Here is a 19,034-nt window from a genome sequence, read left to right as displayed (position 1 = left end):
AAAATGGCCTCTATCTGCACTGTGGGGTTTCTGTGATTTCTGTGAAGGAGTTTAAAGTCCTTATACTCCGTATCCTTAACGGTCAATGTGACTTTACAGTATCCAGTTACCTCCGAAGTAAGGGACTTGGACGCCATCACAATTTCACTTCGAGTAGGATACACCTTTAATAAACAGGAGTTAACAAGGTTGGGGTGTATAAAACTTTCAGTACTGCCACAGTCTATCAAACACCCAGTAGGACGACCATTAATCTTGATGTCCATCATAGATTTTGACAAAGAACACAGTATGGTCTGGTCAACCGTAACCGAGGCTAGAGTAAAACGATAGGCGGCAGCAGAGAAGACATCGGGTACAGGATTACCTTTACACACTTTACTAAAATGTCCCCGTTTCTTACATTTAAAACAGGTAGCCTCTCTGGCTGGGCATCTTTGCCTGGGGTGTTTAGATTGGCCACAAAAATAACACTTAGACCCATGGGGTACAGCCGCAACAATAGGATTAAGTGGAGGCTCCATTGGTGTTATGGATGCCTCCATACTCGGAACACACAAGGCTGAGAGAGACGCATGGGCTGATGCATACACTTCTAAATTCTTCTGGGCTACATCTAACGATCGAGCAGTAGCGACGACCGCTTTTAAAATTAACGAGTCATTCTCGAGGAGTCTCTGTCTAATATAATTAGATCAGAGGCCAGATATGAAAGAATCACGGATGGCTTCTTCCTGATACAATATGGCAGAGACAGCCTTGTAGTTGCAATCCTTAGCCAAAGCCTTAAGGTCCTGCAGGAAATCGTCCAGGGATTCCTCGGGTAATTGCCTGCGAGTAGACAAAAGATACCTGGCGTATACTTCATTAACCAACTTAAGGTACTGGGCCTTAAGAGCTGCGAGGGCCTCTTCATATGTAGTAATATCTTCAATTATAAAGTAAGTTTGATGACTTAGCAAGTTGGCTAAAAGACCCAACTTGTTAACCGTCGGATCGAACGATGCGATGAAGTGTTCAAAACATCGAAGCCAATGCGTAAATTTCTTCGACGCATCTGCTGAATGGGGATCGATATCCAGACGCTCTGGTTTCAAAAATCGATCCATCTTCCAAAAGTTGTTACTTAATAAAGTTGATGTGCCAAATAACTGCCTGAATCCAAGAGGTTAAAGCTTAAAACTAAAGGCTTTTATTAAGTAAGAACATGGCATCAAGTTAACACAGGGCAACCATCATTCATCACCGACCCAGCCCTCATGAGTAAGACCCAGCTCTTATAAGTAAGACACACACCAATCCGGAGGATCCAGAGGGGCGGGGCTAGGGAGGAGCATTAGTGGTTACACCTGTAAAACATTCCAGACATTAACAAGTACAACAACAACAGACAATACAAATGCCAGAACACAGAGTTATTTCATCACAACGACCCTTCGTCAGAACTCTTCTTTGAAATAGTGCCTTGGCATCTTTTACATCCACCTGAGAGAGCAGACAGGGCCTCGGTTTAAGGTCTCATCGAAAAGTCGCACCTCCGACAGTGCGGCGCTCGCTCAGTACTGCACTGGAGTGTCAGCCTAGATTGTTGAGCTCATGTCTCTGGAGTGGGACTTGAACCCACAACTTTCTGACTCAGGAAGCGAGAGTGCGACCAACTGAGCCACTGGCTGACACTGTAATAAAAACAAAGACTAAAATAAAAAGTAAAACCGACAGCAACTCCATCCCAGCCCTTTCTCATCACTGCCCCACTCCTTTATATTAAAAAGCAGGTATAAGTTGTGCTCTCAAAATGAGGACATTCCTCAGGTATTCAGCACCATTAGTGATGAGAAATACACAAACTATCTCTCTTCAAGAAGACAGGGAATTTGCAAATCTTCAGTTTAAAGGGCTGAATGTTCACTTTTACTGCGGTGCGGGCTGTAAAACGGGCGGCCGATCCGCTAACGCCTGTTGTGGTAAAAGTGAAAATTCACCCCAGAGTGTTTGACGTTCCCCTGCAGTTGATTGTAGTGCCACTTTCAGCCAGGAGATGGGGATGGCGAGCTGTGCTGAAGATATGAAATTTATTTCCAGAGGGTGCCTGGGAGATACTTTGGTCAAAAGTGAATGGAAACTAGTTACTGGATTATCCGAGGCAGCGCCCTAGGTATGTGTCAGACCGTTACTTCACCCCTTGGTCCTGGATTTGAATCAAACAACAACAACAAATTGCATTTATATAGCACCTTAAACGTAGTAAAATGACCCAAGGTGCTTCACAGGAATGTTATCAAACCAAATCTGATACTGAGCTTGGTCAAAGAGGTAGGTTTAATGTAATGTCCATGTAATGTAATTAGCGCCACAGTCACTCGGAGGAATGCCAGGGTTCGATGAACAGATTGTGACTATCTTCTTGTTCAGTATTACTTCTTTGTACTGGATGTTTAATGCATAATAAACCTGTTTTACTGATACACAATATACCTGGACCCAGAGTGCTTTGTGTAGTCACAGAGAAATTATTCTAAAGAGCTTTTAAAAGCGACATCATCCCTCAGTCTTCTCTTATCTAGAGAAAAGAGCCCCAGCCTGGGTGCTCTCCAGTGACTCCTCCCGCTGGACGTGGCCATCAGGTGAGGACACAACTGAGCTCAGCTCTGCTGTTCCCGAGACTGGAGTTAGTGCCTTCAGGAGAAGAAGTGAGGAAATTGAGGTTTGGGGGACTTCTACAAAGAAAGCCACATTATAAAAAGGCGATTGGCTGTGCTGGTGCTCAGCTCACTGTGCCACGGTGCTCGCTGCACTCCACACATGGTGATCTCCCAGTCTGAGCTGTGCTGCCCTATAAGCTGGAGTGAAATCTCTTTTACAGTCCTCAGTGCATTGAGAAATATTGTGGTTTTCAACTTATTTTTTTCATGAGTAAGCTCTGTCACTGTAGTGTGGCAAATTCAGTTGCCCCCTTTTCGCCCGCCCCTCCAGTGCCACACATCTGTTCCCAGCTGATGAGGCTCACTGGCAAACTGTTCCTACCGGATATAAAACACAAAGTGCCGGCAGTGCTTGGCAGACCAGCCAGTATCTGTAAAGAGAAAAGAGCCGATTGATGGTTTGAATGTGAATCTTTTCATCAGAACTCGTGATGAGGCGTTATACACCTGAAACACCTTTTCCAATTCAGGTTTATTGTATTAGTAGATTCTGTTTTTATATTATTGTTCACACCATGTCTCTGCTAATACGGAAATGTAAACTGCTTCGAGCAGATACAGAAGAAGAGAGAACCTTTGTTTCATTTCTTTACCTCCCTGCCTGTGCTGGGACGCGTCTTGGCTCTGATGTGAGCTCCCTGCTTCTGCTGGGATGCTGATTGCCTCTGCTGTGTGCTTCATGCATCTGCTGGAATACAGCCTGGTTCTGCTGGGAAACCCCATGCCGCTGTGTGATTGATGCTCCTTTCCTCTCTTCTTTACCTGCCTCTGTTGGCCTGAGTAAGATCTGGATCTCAATGTGTGGCCAACAACAGTGCCCGTGAACTTTCTTCCACTACATCCACGGGTATCTTGCTCCTGACAGACCAGTAAGCAGCGCCTGAACTTCCTGCTTTAGAGTTTTTGTCTGACAACATTTTTGTTCTTTTCGTTCGCTTTGTTTGTATTGTTAGATTAATGAATGTAATAAAGATGGTGAAACTGCTCTAAAACCAAATGATCGCTGGTTGGCTGCAAATTCATTACGAACAAAAAAAAATCAATGACCGAATTCTGGAGATAAAATCTGTTTTGGGCGGTAGTTCAAAATGTCCAGCTAAGTCCAGAACGAGGAGTGAACTGCAGGAATAAACACAGGAAATGCTGGAAATCCTCAGCAGGTCAGGCAGCATGTGTCGGGAGAGAAACCGAGTTTCAGGTCGATGAGCCTTGGTCAGAACTGCAGGAACCCGGTGAGCTCGCTGCCTGTAATGTGGCTCCACAGCCGGAAGGTGGCGCTCCATGGCCGTGTCTCCGGTGGATTCCCGCGGTCCGGCTCACTCGAGCTGCTTTCCCACCGCGGCCATTGGCCACACTTCCCCAAGGCCCGCCAGCTTCACTCGCTCTCAGAAGGAACCGCATGAAGGTTCCGTCAATGACCAATTCCTGAGTCTGTTCCGCGACCCGTCTGCGTGCCATTCACAGGCTGAAATAGAAGAGCCCGGGTCCAGTGACAATGACCTGGTCATTGGCCGGAGAGCCTGTCACTCAGTGAGGGGGCGGGTCTCTCCCGGGGGAAGCGGATTGGCCGGAGAGCCTGTCACTCAGTGAGGGGGCGGGTCTCTGCCGGGGGAAGCGGATTGGCCGGAGAGCCTGTCACTCAGTGAGGGGGCGTGTCCAGTGACAATGACCTGTTCAATAGTCAGTTCCAACCCTCAGCTTATCAGCTCCGTCGGAGGGTCCGGGGACACTCGGGGACATTTCCCAATAGTCAGTCCGCCTCTGAGGGCAAGTCCGCGGGCCGGATGAACCTGTTCCAGGGTCTGATCCGACACCCTGCTGAAAACAGATGTTTCCTCTTACGATCCAGATGCTGTCACGTTTTTCCATTTGCTCCTCACAGCAGCGCACATCTGGGGCACTAACAGATACCTCAGTGGCAGTAATTTACTGACTGAATTCAATCTAGTCTCCTCCTACACTCCTAATGTCTCTATAAATAGCAGATATTATCACACAGACCGGAGGTTTACAGATTGAAATGACTGAAATATTTCCTTGAAATTAAACAGTGGTTTGAGAAACTCACATTTGGCAAAGCCTAACGGTGCGATTTATATAAAAATAGTTGCCAGGATAAAGTTACTCTGGGCTCAGTTGACTCTGGTAAGATTATCTGGAGATGCAATATATAAACCAGTGTAGTTTAGCATCAAATCCCTGGGCTGGGACCTTCCACCCTCCCTCTGGCAATGAATGGATACAGCTGGGGGGAGTGGGTGGAAATGTGGCTCTGTGCGCAGTCCACCTATTTCACCGCCCATTGGATGTCCTGCCACACACGGGCAGGCCCATTGAAATTATATTCAATGCACAGAATTACTTCAGTTTCAAATACAAAAGCAAAACACTGCGGAAGCTGGAAATCTGAAATAATATCAGAAAATGCTGGAATTGCTGAGCAGGTCAGGCGGCATCTGTGGAGACAGAGACAGAGGTAACGTTTCAGGTCTATGAGATTTCAAATATTGGGACTCGGTCTTCATTGGAATGTGACTGCCGAGCTGCATCAACCTTCTGTGCATTGCCGGGTATGTCCTGGGGTCGGGGGATGCCATTTGGAGGGAACAACACTGATCAGTAGAGGGAGGAACAGTGATCAGGAGAGGGAGCGGGCAGTGATGGGGAGAGGGAGGGGCAGTGATGGGGAGAGGGAGGGGGCAGTGATCGGGAGAGGGAGGGGCAGTGATGGGGAGAGGGAGGGGGCAGTGATCGGGAGAGGGAGGGGGCAGTGATCGGGAGAGGGAGGGACAGTGATCGGGAGAGGGAGGGGCAGTGATGGGGAGAGGGAGGGGGCAGTGATGGGGAGAGGGAGGGGCAGTGATCAGGAGAGGGAGGGGGCAGTGATGGGGAGAGGGAGGGGCAGTGATGGGGAGAGGGGGGGCAGTGATGGGGAGAGGGAGGGGCAGTGATCAGGAGAGGGAGGGGGCAGTGATGGGGAGAGGGAGGGGCAGTGATGGGGAGAGGGAGGGGCAGTGATGGGGAGAGGGAGGGGCAGTGATCGGGAGAGGGAGGGGGCAGTGATCGGGAGATGGAGGGGGCAGTGATGGGGAGAGGGAGGGGGCAGTGATGGGGAGAGGGAGGGGGCAGTGATGGGGAGAGGGAGGGGCAGTGATGGGGAGAGGGAGGGGGCAGTGATGGGGAGAGGGAGGGGCAGTGATGGGGAGAGGGAGGGGCAGTGATGGGGAGAGGGAGGGGGCAGTGATGGGGAGAGGGCGGGGCAGTGATGGGGAGAGGGAGGGGGCAGTGATGGGGAGAGGGAGGGGGCAGTGATGGGGAGAGGGAGGGGCAGTGATGGGGAGAGGGAGGGGCAGTGATGGGGAGAGGGAGGGGCAGTGATGGGGAGAGGGAGGGGGCAGTGATGGGGAGAGGGAGGGGCAGTGATGGGGAGAGGGAGGGGGCAGTGATCGGGAGAGGGAGGGGGCAGTGATGGGGAGAGGGAGGGGCAGTGATCGGGAGAGGGAGGGGGCAGTGATCGGGAGAGGGAGGGACAGTGATCGGGAGAGGGAGGGACAGTGATCGGGAGAGGGAGGGGGCAGTGATCGGGAGAGGGAGGGACAGTGATCGGGAGAGGGAGGGGCAGTGATCGGGAGAGGGAGGGGGCAGTGATGGGGAGAGGGAGGGGGCAGTGATCGGGAGAGGGAGGGGCAGTGAGCGGGAGATGGAGGGGGCAGTGATCGGGAGAGGGAGGGGGCAGTGATCGGGAGAGGGAGGGGCAGTGATCAGGAGAGGGAGGGGCAGTGATCAGGAGAGGGAGGGGCAGTGATCAGGAGAGGGAGGGGCAGTGATCGGGAGAGGGAGGGGCAGTGATCAGGAGAGGGAGGGGCAGTGATCAGGAGAGGGAGGGGCAGTGATCAGGAGAGGGAGGGGCAGTGATCGGGAGAGGGAGGGGGCAGTGATGGGGAGAGGGAGGGGCAATGATCAGGAGAGGGAGGGGCAGTGATCGGGAGAGGGAGGGGGCAGTGATCGGGAGAGGGAGGGGCAGTGATCAGGAGAGGGAGGGGCAGTGATCGGGAGAGGGGGGCAGTGATGGGGAGAGGGAGGGGCAGTGATGGGGAGAGGGGGGGCAGTGATGGGGAGAGGGAGGGAGCAGTGATCGGGAGAGGGAGGGGCAGTGATCGGGAGAGAGAGGGGGCAGTGATCGGGAGAGAGAGGTGCAGTGATCGGGAGAGAGAGGGGGCAGTGATCGAGAGAAGGAGGGGGCAGTGATCGGGAGAAGGAGGGGGCAGTGATCGGGAGAGAGAGGTGCAGTGATCGGGAGAAGGAGGGGCAGTGATCGGGAGAGGGAGGGGCAGTGATCGGGAGAGGTAGAGGGGGCAGTGATGGGGAGAGGGAGGGGCAGTGATGGGGAGAGGGAGGGGCAGTGATGGGGAGAGGGAGGTGGCAGTGATCGGGAGAGGTAGAGGGGGCAGTGATGGGGAGAGGGAGGGGCAGTGATCGGGAGAGGGAGGTGGCAGTGATCGGGAGAGGTAGAGGGGGCAGTGATGGGGAGAGGGAGGGGCAGTGATGGGGAGAGGGAGGGGCAGTGATGGGGAGAGGGAGGTGGCAGTGATCGGGAGAGGTAGAGGGGGCAGTGATGGGGAGAGGGAGGGGCAGTGATCGGGAGAGGTAGAGGGGGCAGTGATGGGGAGAGGGAGGGGCAGTGATCGGGAGAGAGAGGGGGCAGTGATCGGGAGAGAGAGGTGCAGTGATCGGGAGAGAGAGGGGGCAGTGATCGGGAGAAGGAGGGGGCAGTGATCGGGAGAGAGAGGTGCAGTGATCGGGAGAAGGAGGGGCAGTGATGGGGAGAGGGAGGGGCAGTGATGGGGAGAGGGAGGGGCAGTGATGGGGAGAGGTAGAGGGTGAGGAGGAGGAGGGGACGGGCTGAGCAGGTGGGCGGGGAAAGGTTGGGAGAGGGGTAGGGGGTTTGAGGAAGAAGGTGTAGGGGAGGTGGATGTGGAGGGGGTTGAGGAGGAGGGGGTTGTGGAGGCGGGGGGGGGTTCTTCGGCAACACCTTCCAAACCCGCGGCCTCTTCCACCTAGGAGGACAAGGGCAGCAGGAGCATGGGAACACCACCACCTCCAAGTTCCCCGCCAAGTCACACACCATCCTCAGTTGGAAGTTTATCGCCGATCCTTCATCGTTACTGGGTCAGAATCCTGGACCTCCCTCCCTAACAGCACTGCGGGAGTACCTTCACCACACGGACTGCAGCGGTTCAAGAAGGCGGTTCACCACCACCTTCTCAATGACAATTAGGGTGCTTTAGAGGAGCGTTCTCATAGAATCATAGAATGATACAGCACAGAAGGAGGCCGTTCGGCCCATCGTGCCTGTGCTGGCCCTTTGGTACAGCTATCCAATTAATCCCACTCTCCTCTTTCCCCACAGCCCTGTCATTTTTTTCCATTCAAGTATTTATCCAATTGCCTTTTGAACGTCACTATTGAATCTGCTTTCACCGCCCTTTCAGGCAGCGCGTTCCAGATCACAACTCACTGTGTAAATAAAATGTTTCCTCAATTCGCCTCTGGTTCTTTATCGAATCACCTTAAAACTGGGTCAAACAAAACGTGACACCGAGCCACAGAAGGAGATATTAGGACAGGGGACCAAAAGCTTGGCCAAAGAGGGAGGTTTTACGGAGCGTCTGAAAGGAGGAGAGGTCGAGAGGCTGGAGAGGTTTCGGGAGGGAATTCCAGAGTTAGTTCCTGTGAAGCGCCTTGGGATGTATTACTCCATTAAAGGCGCTATATGAATGCAAGTTGTCTATTTCTGTAGATATACTGGAGCTGTTTCAGTTTGGAGTCAGTGAGACTGTAAGCCTGCTCCCCACGTTTACTGAAATCCGGTTCCCTTATCCCTGTGGTAAACTTGTGTCCTCAGTGTTTTGGGGACGACAGGAGCTGCAGCGAGAGCCTGCATTTATATAGAGCCTTTAATGTAGAAAAACATGTCGAGGTCTGAAGACAAATGGAGAAACCGGTCTGCTGCCAGGATACAGGAGCTGGATTTAGCGGTGTTAATGTCAGGAGTCAGCTCCCAGACTCCGCTCTCCTGGAATTCAAACTAAAGCAACTCCGGTAGAAAAGCATTTAAAATGTGCAGTGACTGACTGGGAAATGAGCAAGCATTTAGTCCAAATTATCCCCATAATATAATGGTGTGCAATCTTCGTCATGGGTTAAAGACGGTCTGTGCTCGGGATCTTCTGTTTTTTTGTGAGGGGCTGTACTCTATTGTAATGTGTGTATTTGTGTTCTTAAATTAGACTTGTAGTGTAAAGAATCTGCTGATAGCCGGGGTATGGGTAAGAAATGATGGAATCAGCAACGGCAGGAAATGATGCTGCATCAGGACTATCTCAGTCACACACTGTCACTGACTTGTGTCTGACAGTTTCTAGCAGAGGGCATGTCATGCTGCAATAATGGTGTGTATTAATCCCGTAGAAAGAAAGACTTGCATTTATATAGCGCCTTTCATGAGCTCAGGATATCCCAACGCGCTTTACAGTCAGTGCAGTGTTCTTGAAATGTAGTCGCTGTTGTAATGTAGGAAACGCAGCAGCCAATTTGTGCACAGCGAGGGGAGATTTGCAGAGTAAATCTGAAGATCAATAGTTTCCAGTGACCGTGGGCCAGGAGAGAGTTTGACTCCACTTCAGCTTTGCACCAGCTGCAACCCTGGTGAAGTGAAGTTAAAAAAGTCGGTCCCCCGAAGATTCTGTAAAAATTCACGTTTAATCCTTCTAATCTGACTCTATTGTCAGCACCTCGAATCATAGAAGCTCACAGCACAGAAGGAGGCCATTCAGCCCATCGTGCCTGTGCTGGCTCTTTGAAAGAGCGATCCCATTCGTCTCACTCCCCTGCTCTCTCCCCAGAGCCCTGGGACTGTCTCCTACTCAACTATTTCTCCAATTCCCTTTTGAAAGTTACTATTGAATCTGCTTCCACTGCCCTTTCAGGCAGTGCATTCCAGATCACCATAACTCGCTGAGTAAAAATGTTTACCCTCATTTCTCCACTAGATTTTTTGCCAATTATCTTCAGACTTCACTGAATATCAATTCCAGGAGAAAATGAACACAATCCCACATTCTCTGAAGCAGAAGAAAACCATTTTTGAAGATTTTGAGTTTAAGCAACAAGAGAGCATCTGTGAAATGAAGGTGAATTCTCAGTGGGCCGTTGTGGGCTGCGCCTGTACGGGTAGCGTGTGATGCACCCCATGCCCGGATAACAGAGCTCTATCCCTCTGCATTTTCAGCAGCGTGGCTCAGCGTTTATTAAGCATGGGGATCAATGTGCTTGTGACCTGCGATAGTTTAGTTTGATTCTTTAACAAACTCTTTGTGGTAAACCACTTTTATCGTTCACTATCGTTACACTATGGTTATCACTGTTTATATCGTTACACTATGGTTATCACTGTTTACACTGTTGTATCACTACACAAGGTCACCTCTTGTCACGCTGTTATACCTGGGCTGACCACAGCTGACTCCGCCCATGACTCCGCCTGCTTGCCCAGGTATAAAGGTGGTCGACTGGCTGGTATTCCTCCTTGTTGGACCCGATCACCCACGAGGGTGGGCTCTGTTATTTAGCCAATAAAAACCTATAGTTACTATCTTAACTCGTCGCTTTTCATTGGATGAATTGATAGGTATATCAATTTTATTGGCTAAATTTTGAAATGAGTGGATCAGAGCAGCCAAACGACCAGCCAAACGGCCAGCTACAACAGCCACAGCAGCCGGCCTGGCTGCGAGCCCTCCGACCGCCGTACCTGGATCTAAACCCACAGGCAGCGAACTCAGCCCTCGACTTCAAACACTGGCTGAGCTGTTTCGAATCCTACCTGGGAGAATCCGGCGTGCCTCCGGGATCCAAACTAAGAGTTCTGACCGCCCAAGTGAGCCCTAAAGTATTTGCACTCATCCAGGACCTTACTACATACGAGGACGCCCTCAACCTGCTGAAAGAGCAGTACCGGAGCCCGGTAAACTCTATGTATGCCAGACATCTCCTAAGATCCCGCTCGCAACAGCCAGGAGAGTCTGTAGATGAATTTTTACGGGCGCTACAAACACTCGGCAGGGACTGTGACTTTAAAGCTGTAACGGCTGCAGAAAATACTGAAGGGAATATCCGCGATGCCTTCGTGAAAGGCCTTCGGTCCGACTACTCACGGCAAAGACTGCTCGAATCAAAGGACCTTGACCTGAATACAACTGCAGCCCTCGCTCGCTCTCTGGAAGTGGCCCATCGGGACCTCGAGGCGTATTCCAGGTACTGTGCTGCGCGACCCTGGGACTCCGGCCCGACCCCGACCGCAATACCCCTCGCACCGCCGCCTCTGGGACCTACCTCAGCGTCGGCGTCCCAGAACCGATCGGGACCGCCACCCCCGGTACCAGCTGCAACACTGGAGCCCCGCGATCGGGCCGCCGGCTGCTTCTTCTGTGGCCAGGTGAAACACCCGAGGACGCGCTGCCCTGCAAGAAACGCGACTTGCTCCGATTGCCACAAGAAAGGCCACTTCGCTAAGGCCTGCAGGGGGGGAGCCACAGACGCCAGCAGTGCCTCATGCGAGTTGTGGGGGTGGCCATCTTTCATCAAGGTCACAGATGCCAGTATCCCCTCGTGTGAGTCGTGGGGGCGGCCATCTTTGATCAAGGTCACCGACGCCAGCAGTGCCTCATGTGAGTTGTGGGGGCGGCCATCTTCTCCGCCATTTTATTCAACCTCGTGGGCGCCGCCATTTTGTCCACCACACTCGACCGCCACCTTGTCTCCAGACCCGACCACCGCCTCACCCGCAGGCTACAGCAGCTCGCTCAGCCATACACTAGCCTCCGTCACACTGGACCAAGCTCGCCCGCATCACCTGTCCAAGTCCATGATGGACATCAAAGTAAACGGCCACGCCACGACCTGCCTGTTCGACAGCGGAAGCACGGAGAGTTTCATCCATCCAGACACGGTGAGCCACTACTCCCTCACTGTCCGGCCAACGCGCAACCGGATCTCGATGGCGTCGAGGTCCCATTCTACAGACATCAGCGGCTACTGTGTTGTGACCCTGTCGGTTAGGGGCACGGAGTATAAAAATTTTAAACTCCTCGTCCTGCCCCAGCTCTGCGCTGCCGTCCTACTAGGGCTGGACTTCCAATCCCACCTTCAAAGTGTCACTTTGGCATACGGTGGACCCCTCCCCCCACTCACAGTCGACAACCAGCAGCCTTTAAACCGCCCACCGCATACCACCTGCAGCCTATCCACCCTCAAGGTCCCGCCCCCCTCCCTGTTCGCTAACCTCACCCGCGACTGTAAACCCATCGCCACCAAGAGCAGGCGGTACAGCGCCGGGGACAGAGCTTTTATTAGCTCTGAGGTGCAGCGTCTCCTGAAGGAGGGCATCATCGAGAGGAGCAACAGCCCCTGGCGTGCCCAGGTCGTAGTCGTTAAGACCGGCAATAAAAACCGCCTGGTCATCGACTACAGCCAGACCATAAACAGGTACACCCAGCTGGACGCGTACCCCCTTCCCCGCATATCTGATATGGTCAATCAGATTGCGCAGTACCGGGTATTCTCCACCATCAACCTTAAGTCAGCCTATCACCAACTCCCTATCCGCCCTGAGGACCGCCAGTATACAGCCTTCGAGGCGAATGGCCGCCTCTACCACTTCCTTAGGGTTCCCTTCGGCGTCACCAACGGGGTTTCGGTCTTCCAAAGGGAGATGGACCAGATGGTTGACCAGAATGGGCTGCAGGCCACGTTCCCTTATCTAGATAACGTCACCATCTGCGGCCGCGACCGGCAGGACCACGATGTTAATCTGGAGAAATTCCTCCGTACGGCCGAACGGCTGAACCTCACTTACAATAAGGAGAAATGTGTGTTCAACACCTCGCGTCTTGCCATCCTCGGCTGCGTAGTAGAGAACGGGGTCATCGGCCCCGACCCCGAAAGAATGCGCCCCCTCATGGAGCTACCCCTCCCCCACTGTCCAAAGGCGCTGAAGAGAACCCTGGGGCTCTTCGCCTACTATGCCCAATGGGTGCCGAATTATGCGGACAAAGCCAGACCCCTCATGAAGTCCACCTCCTTCCCCGACGGCAGAAGCGTGCGCAGCCTTCTCCCTCATAAAGGGAGACATTGCTAAGGCCACAATGCACGCGGTGGATGAGTCTATCCCTTTCCAAGTGGAGAGCGATGCATCCGACTTCGCCCTAGCAGCAACCCTTAACCAGGCGGGGAGACCTGTGGCCTTCTTCTCAAGGACCCTCCAGGGCCCTGAGATCCGACACTCTTCGGTCGAGAAGGAGGCGGTACGACGCTGGAGGCATTACCTGGCAGGCAAACGATTTACCCTCCTCACCGACCAGTGTTCGGTCGCTTTTATGTTTAATAACAAGCTGAGGGGCAAAATCAAGAACGACAAGATCTTGAGGTGGAGAATCGAGCTCTCCACCTATGATTATGATATCTTGTACCGGCCTGGTAAACTGAACGAACCCCCAGATGCTCTATCACGAAGTACATGCGCCAACGCGCAAATTGATAGACTGCAGACCCTCCACAACGACCTCTGCCACCCCGGGGTCACCAGACTTTACCACTTCATTAAGGCCCGCAACCTGCCCTACTCCATCGAGGAGGTCAGGACCATGACCAGGAACTGCCAAACCTGTGCTGAATGCAAACCGCATTTCTTTAAGCCAGACAGAGCTAGCCTGATCAAGGCCACCCGCCCCTTCGAGCGCTTGAGCATCGATTTTAAGGGGCCCCTCCCGTCCTCTGACCGTAATGTGTACTTCCTCAACATCATTGATGAGTACTCCCATTTCCCCTTTGCCTTCCCCTGCCCAGACATGACCAGTACCACGGTCATCAAATGCCTGAACGACCTCTTCGCCTTGTTCGGGTTCCCGAACTATATACATAGCGACCGGGGCTCATCCTTCATGAGCGAGGAACTTCGCCAGTTCCTACTAGCGAGAGGCATTGCTGCAAGCAGGACCACCAGCTACAACCCCCGAGGGAACGGCCAGGTGGAAAGAGAGAACGCGACTGTCTGGAAGGCCGTTCTCTTAGCCTTAAAGTCTAAGGGCCTGCCAACCTCTCGCTGGCAGGAAGTCCTCCCGGCAGCGCTGCATTCCATCTGGTCACTGCTTTGCACGGCCATTAACGCCACCCCCCATGAACGAATGTTTGTTTTCCCCAGGAAGTCGACTACGGGAACCTCGCTACCAACATGGCTGACTTCTCCGGGGCCCGTCTTGCTGCGAAAGCACGTGAGGGCCCATAAAACGGACCCCCTGGTCGAGAGGGTGGACCTCCTGCACGCCAACCCCCAGTACGCCTATGTGGCATACCCAGACGGGCGGGAGGACACAGTCTCCTTACGAGACCTTGCACCCTCGGGCACCCCTGAGACACCACCGTTACCCCCCACCACCCCCCCAAATCCACCCCAGGTAGACGGCATGCCGGAACCCCACGAGCCTTCGCCGACCACGCAGACACCAGCATTAACATCGGATACTGCACCACCGCCGCCGCTGCTGCGCCGATCAGAGAGACTTACGAGGCCTCCGGACAGACTGACATACCCGAACTGGTAGTACACTTCACCCCGCCGGACTCAAATCTAAACAAGGGGTGAATGTGGTAAACCACTTTTATCGTTCACTATCGTTACACTATGGTTATCACTGTTTATATTGTTACACTATGGTTATGTGGTAAACCACTGTCATACCTGTCTGTGTCTGTATGTGTATTCCACTAGGTACAGGTCTGGACATGCCTCGGCTGACTCCTCCCACTATTCCAGGTATATAAGTGACTACCTCCCAGTCCCTTAGTATTCTGGACGGGTCGACCACTCGAGACAAGACCTTCATTCTTTAGTTAATAAAAGCCTGATTGTTACTCGCTCAACTTCAGTCTTTTGAGTAATTGATGGCGCATCAGGTTATCACTGTTCACACTGTTGTATCACTACACAAGGTCACCTCTTGTCACGCTGTTATACCTGGGCTGACCACAGCTGACTCCGCCCATGGCTCCGCCTGCTTGCCCAGGTATAAAGGTGGTCGACTGGCTGGTATTCCTCCTTGTTGGACCCGATCACCCACGAGGGTGGGCTCTGTCATTTAGCCAATAAAAACCTATAGTTACTATCTTAACTCGTCGCTTTTCATTGGATGAATTGATAGGTATATCACTCTTTTTGTCTCCACAGGAACAGTCGAACCAATGGCAGAGCCTCATCGACTCTGAATTTTCTAAATTGCGCTATATTTTGGTTGAAAAGAGTGGAACTTGGTTGAAGAACTGAATGAGGAAAAGAATGATATTTTATTCAGAATGGAGACAAATCAGTGAGAAATCTGAGGCAATTCACGATAAGCTTTCCTTGTATATAAATAACCTGAACTTGGGTATAGAAAGTACAATTTTGAAGGTTGTGGATGATACAAAACTTGGCGATGTAGTGAATAGTGAGCAGGATAGGAGCAGACTTCAGGAGGACAAAGGCAGACTGGTGAAATGGGCAGACACATGAGCGATACAATTGAATGCAGTAAGTGTGAAGTGGTGCACTTTGGGAGGAACAACATGGAGAGGCAGTATAATCTAAATGGTTCTATTGTGAGGGTTGTGGAAGCACAGAGGGACCTGGGGGGCATGTACACAAATCTCTGAAGGTGGCCGGGCAAGTTGATAAGGCCGTCAAGAAAGCTTGTGGGATACTTGGCTTTGCAAATGGGAGCATTGAATTCAAAACACGGAAGTCATGCTAAACCTTTACAAATCACTGGTTAGGCCTCAGCCGGAGTATTGTGTAGAATTCTGAGAACCACACTTTAGGAAGGATGTCAGGGTCTTGGAGAGGGTAAGAAGGAGGTTTACTAGGATGACAGTAGGAATGAGGGACTTCAGTTATGTGGAGAGATTGCAGAAGCTGGGATTGTTCTCCTTAGAGCAGAGAAGGTTAAGGGGACACCTAATAGAGGTATTCAATATTCTGAGGGGTTTTGATTGAGCAAACAGGGAGAAACTGTTTCTTCTGGCGGGTGGATTGGTAGCCAGAGGTCATAGATTTAAAATAATTGGCACGAGAACTAGAGGGGAAATGTGGAGATATTTTTTCACAAAGGGTTGTTAAGATTTGGAACCTGAAAGGGTGGTGGAAGCAGATTCCACAGGAACTTTCAAAAGGCAATTGGACATGTACTTGAAGAGGCTAATTTTCAGGGTTCTGGGGAAAAGGCTGGGGTGTGGGAATAAATTGAACCGCTCTTTCACAGGATGAACAGCTTTAATCTCCTAGGTGTCTTTGACATCCAAGGCCGCATCACATCCTTCCTGTCTACTCTATTGTGCCTTAATACTTTTTTTATTCATTCACAGAAAGGGTCGGGGAAATCTGAAACTCTCTCCCTCAAAAGACTGTGGATGCCAGGATCAATCAATTCAAAATTTCCAAGACTGAGACGGGTAGATTTCTGTTGGTTAAGGGCATCGAGGGATATGGAGCAAAGGCGGGTAAATGCAGTTGAGGTACAGATCAGCCATGATCGAACTGAATGGTGGAACAGGCTCGAAGGGCTGAATGGCCTCCTCCTGTTCCTGTGCACCATCCTCTGCAGTCAGCCATGTTTATAATATTCCCACAACACTGTAGTTCCCGAGTGCTACAGTAGCCTCGTGTTTCAGAATTGCTGATTCCTAATGCATTCAGCATTCCCGTCTATACAGCTTACTGTAGCTGTTCCCATCTTTTGGCCCCTAGTTTACCCTTGTTAATGTTACCTGGTTCTTGTATATCACCCACCTGCTGTCTAGATTCCACTCTTTAATCAATGTCATGTGGGATCACATTTCCTCCTAGCCTTCTCCCTCCCATCCAATGGAAATGCTTCTTGCAGCTACTTCAACGTTCCTGACCAGTTCCATTGTTTTTATTTGGCCATCTCGCTCCCTTTGTTATCACAAGGAGAACGCCATTTACTTTTCAAACTCCCAGTATTATTTGCGCAGCAGATTGACAGTTAGTCATATTCCCGATTTTCTTTGGAAAGCATTTTTTCACCATAAACAGGAAGTATAACAATGGAAATTGCCTTGATTTTCTAGGCCATCCTTACATGGGAGGTTTCAGAGCCCTTACATGATTTCTTACATTGTCATTTAGCCCTTCCTGCTCCTCCAGTACCTTTTGTCATTTATCTTCAATGTGCACAGACCTATCTCTAGGTAACCAACTCATCATCATTACCACACTCATCACTACCCACCTCCCGACAGCCAGAATCTCCCTGCACCTCACCAACTGCATCTTTGTCCTAACCGTGTTCTCTGGCTTCTGAACGACTTCTTCCTCCATGACTTGGTCTTCTGCATTAGGGGTTAGTGCTTGATCTAATTGAATGGTGGAACAGGCTCGAGGGGCTGAATGGCCGACTCCTCCTCCTATGTTCCTGTATCTGCACATTGTTGTGTCTTTCTCAGAGTCTTTACAAGCATTCTTCCTGTCGTCAGTGCACCCTCTATTATCTTGTGTAAGAAGCCACACAACACCAGGTTGTCATCCAACAGTTTTATTTGAAATCACAAGCTTTCGGAGCGCTGCTCCTTCGTCAGGTGAAGTGACTTCACCTAACGAAGGAGCAGCGCTCCGAACGCTTGTGATTTCAAATAAAACTGTTGGACTATAACCTGGTGTTGTGTGACTTCTTACATTTGTCCACCCCAGTCCAACACCGGCATCTCCACACTATTATCTTGTGTGCTCAGTTTCCTGCAGCACTTATTTCTGTTTCTTGCTGACCCTGTACCTGTTTGCAAAAATCCCAGTCACAGCTCCGCAGTGACTCACCTGTAATATTGAGTACCAGCCCATCCACTTCACTAAACTTTGACTCAATTAGTCCAATACTATCCACTCGCCTTTGCTAATTAGTTTTCTAATCGTTTCCTTCCATTAGTTCTCGTCCAGTCCTCTCAAAGACCCAAAGCTTTTCCTTCAGGTTTTTGGCAGCTGAGATCAGCGAGTTGCTCCACACTTTACTATTGACTCTCAAGCTCTTTCATGCTGCAAAGTTGAGCCTTGTTTAGTCTGTTTGAGCTCTGCCAGCGGTCTGCAGTGTGTTAACATTTGTGTCTCTGTCTATTTCAGGAGAGTACGCCCGAGGAGCAGAGGTACGACACGCTCTCCAAAAATAACTGAACAACATTATAGAAACATAGAAGATAGGAGCAGGAGTAGGCCATTCGGCCCCTCGAACCCGCTCTGCCATTTAATGAGATCATGGCTGATCATCCAAATTCAGTACCCTGTCCCGGCTTTCTCCCCATATCCCTTGATCCATTTAGCCTCAAGAAATATATCCAACTCCTTCTTGAATATATTTAATGAATTGGCCTCAACTAGCCTGTGTGGCAGAGAATTCCACAGGTTCACCACTCTCTGGGTGAAGAAATTCCTCCTCATCTCTGTCCTAAATGGCTTACCCCTTATCCTTAGACAGTGACCCCTGGTTCTAGACTCTCCCTGCCATCGGGAACATCCTTCCTGCATCTAGTCTGTCTAGTCCTGTGCGCCCCAAACCGGAAATTCAGTGGCGCCCGCCCAATGTTGGCGTGGCGATGTTAAGAACTGTGAAGTGGAACGCAACAGAGGCCCTGTGGGCCTCGGGGAGCGCTAATTAAAGGGCACTTACACTGACCTATAAAGCCCAGCCATTTTGCTGCAATGACTTTAGTGCTTTGGATTTCTGGACAGAGACCAAGGAACAGAGCTTACTGATTTGGGACAACATAGGAGGTATTTTTGGCTTCTGGCCAGAGCTTGGAAATTTGAATCATTGTGATTTCACTGTTTGCAAGTTTATTATGGGGGCTGTATGGGGTTCCAACCCTCAGTTCCAGCATTATGTGCGAAGGGCTCGCAGACGCTGTGTGAGAGGGCCAGCCATGCCTAGACGCAGAGGGGCCATCAGGCATCGGCAACGTAGGCCTTACCCACTCAGGGAATACCGGCAGCAGGTGTCCTATCTCACCATGACTGCCACGCATTGTGTTAAGAGGCTGCGCTTCAGAAGGGAGGTGGTTGCAGAGATCTGCCAGCTGCTTCACAGAGATCTGCATCCACAGCTGATGTGCAGGATGTCTCTCTCGGTGGAAGTGAAGGTCACGGTGGCTCTGAACTTTTATGCAAGCGGCTCCTTCCAAGCCGCTGCTGGGGACATAGCGAACATCTCCCAGTTCGCCACGCATCGCTGCATC

General features: G+C 51.3%; 1 protein-coding gene across 1 annotated transcript in view; it reads left to right on the top strand.

The window, feature by feature from the left end:
• LOC147096384 (uncharacterized) overlaps nucleotides 1-19,034 on the top strand; it is a 419,163-nt gene that overhangs the window by 145,125 nt on the left and 255,004 nt on the right. The gene's annotated exons all lie outside the window — the stretch shown is intronic.

The sequence above is a fragment of the Somniosus microcephalus genome, unplaced genomic scaffold (genome assembly GCF_052327205.1).
Source record: "Somniosus microcephalus isolate GS21.2 unplaced genomic scaffold, FLI_Smic_1.0 unresolved_chr1, whole genome shotgun sequence".
Classification (NCBI taxonomy): Eukaryota; Metazoa; Chordata; class Chondrichthyes; order Squaliformes; family Somniosidae; genus Somniosus; species Somniosus microcephalus.
The sequence above is the reverse complement of the archived record's forward strand: the minus strand, read 5'-3'. Positions and strand labels throughout refer to the sequence as shown.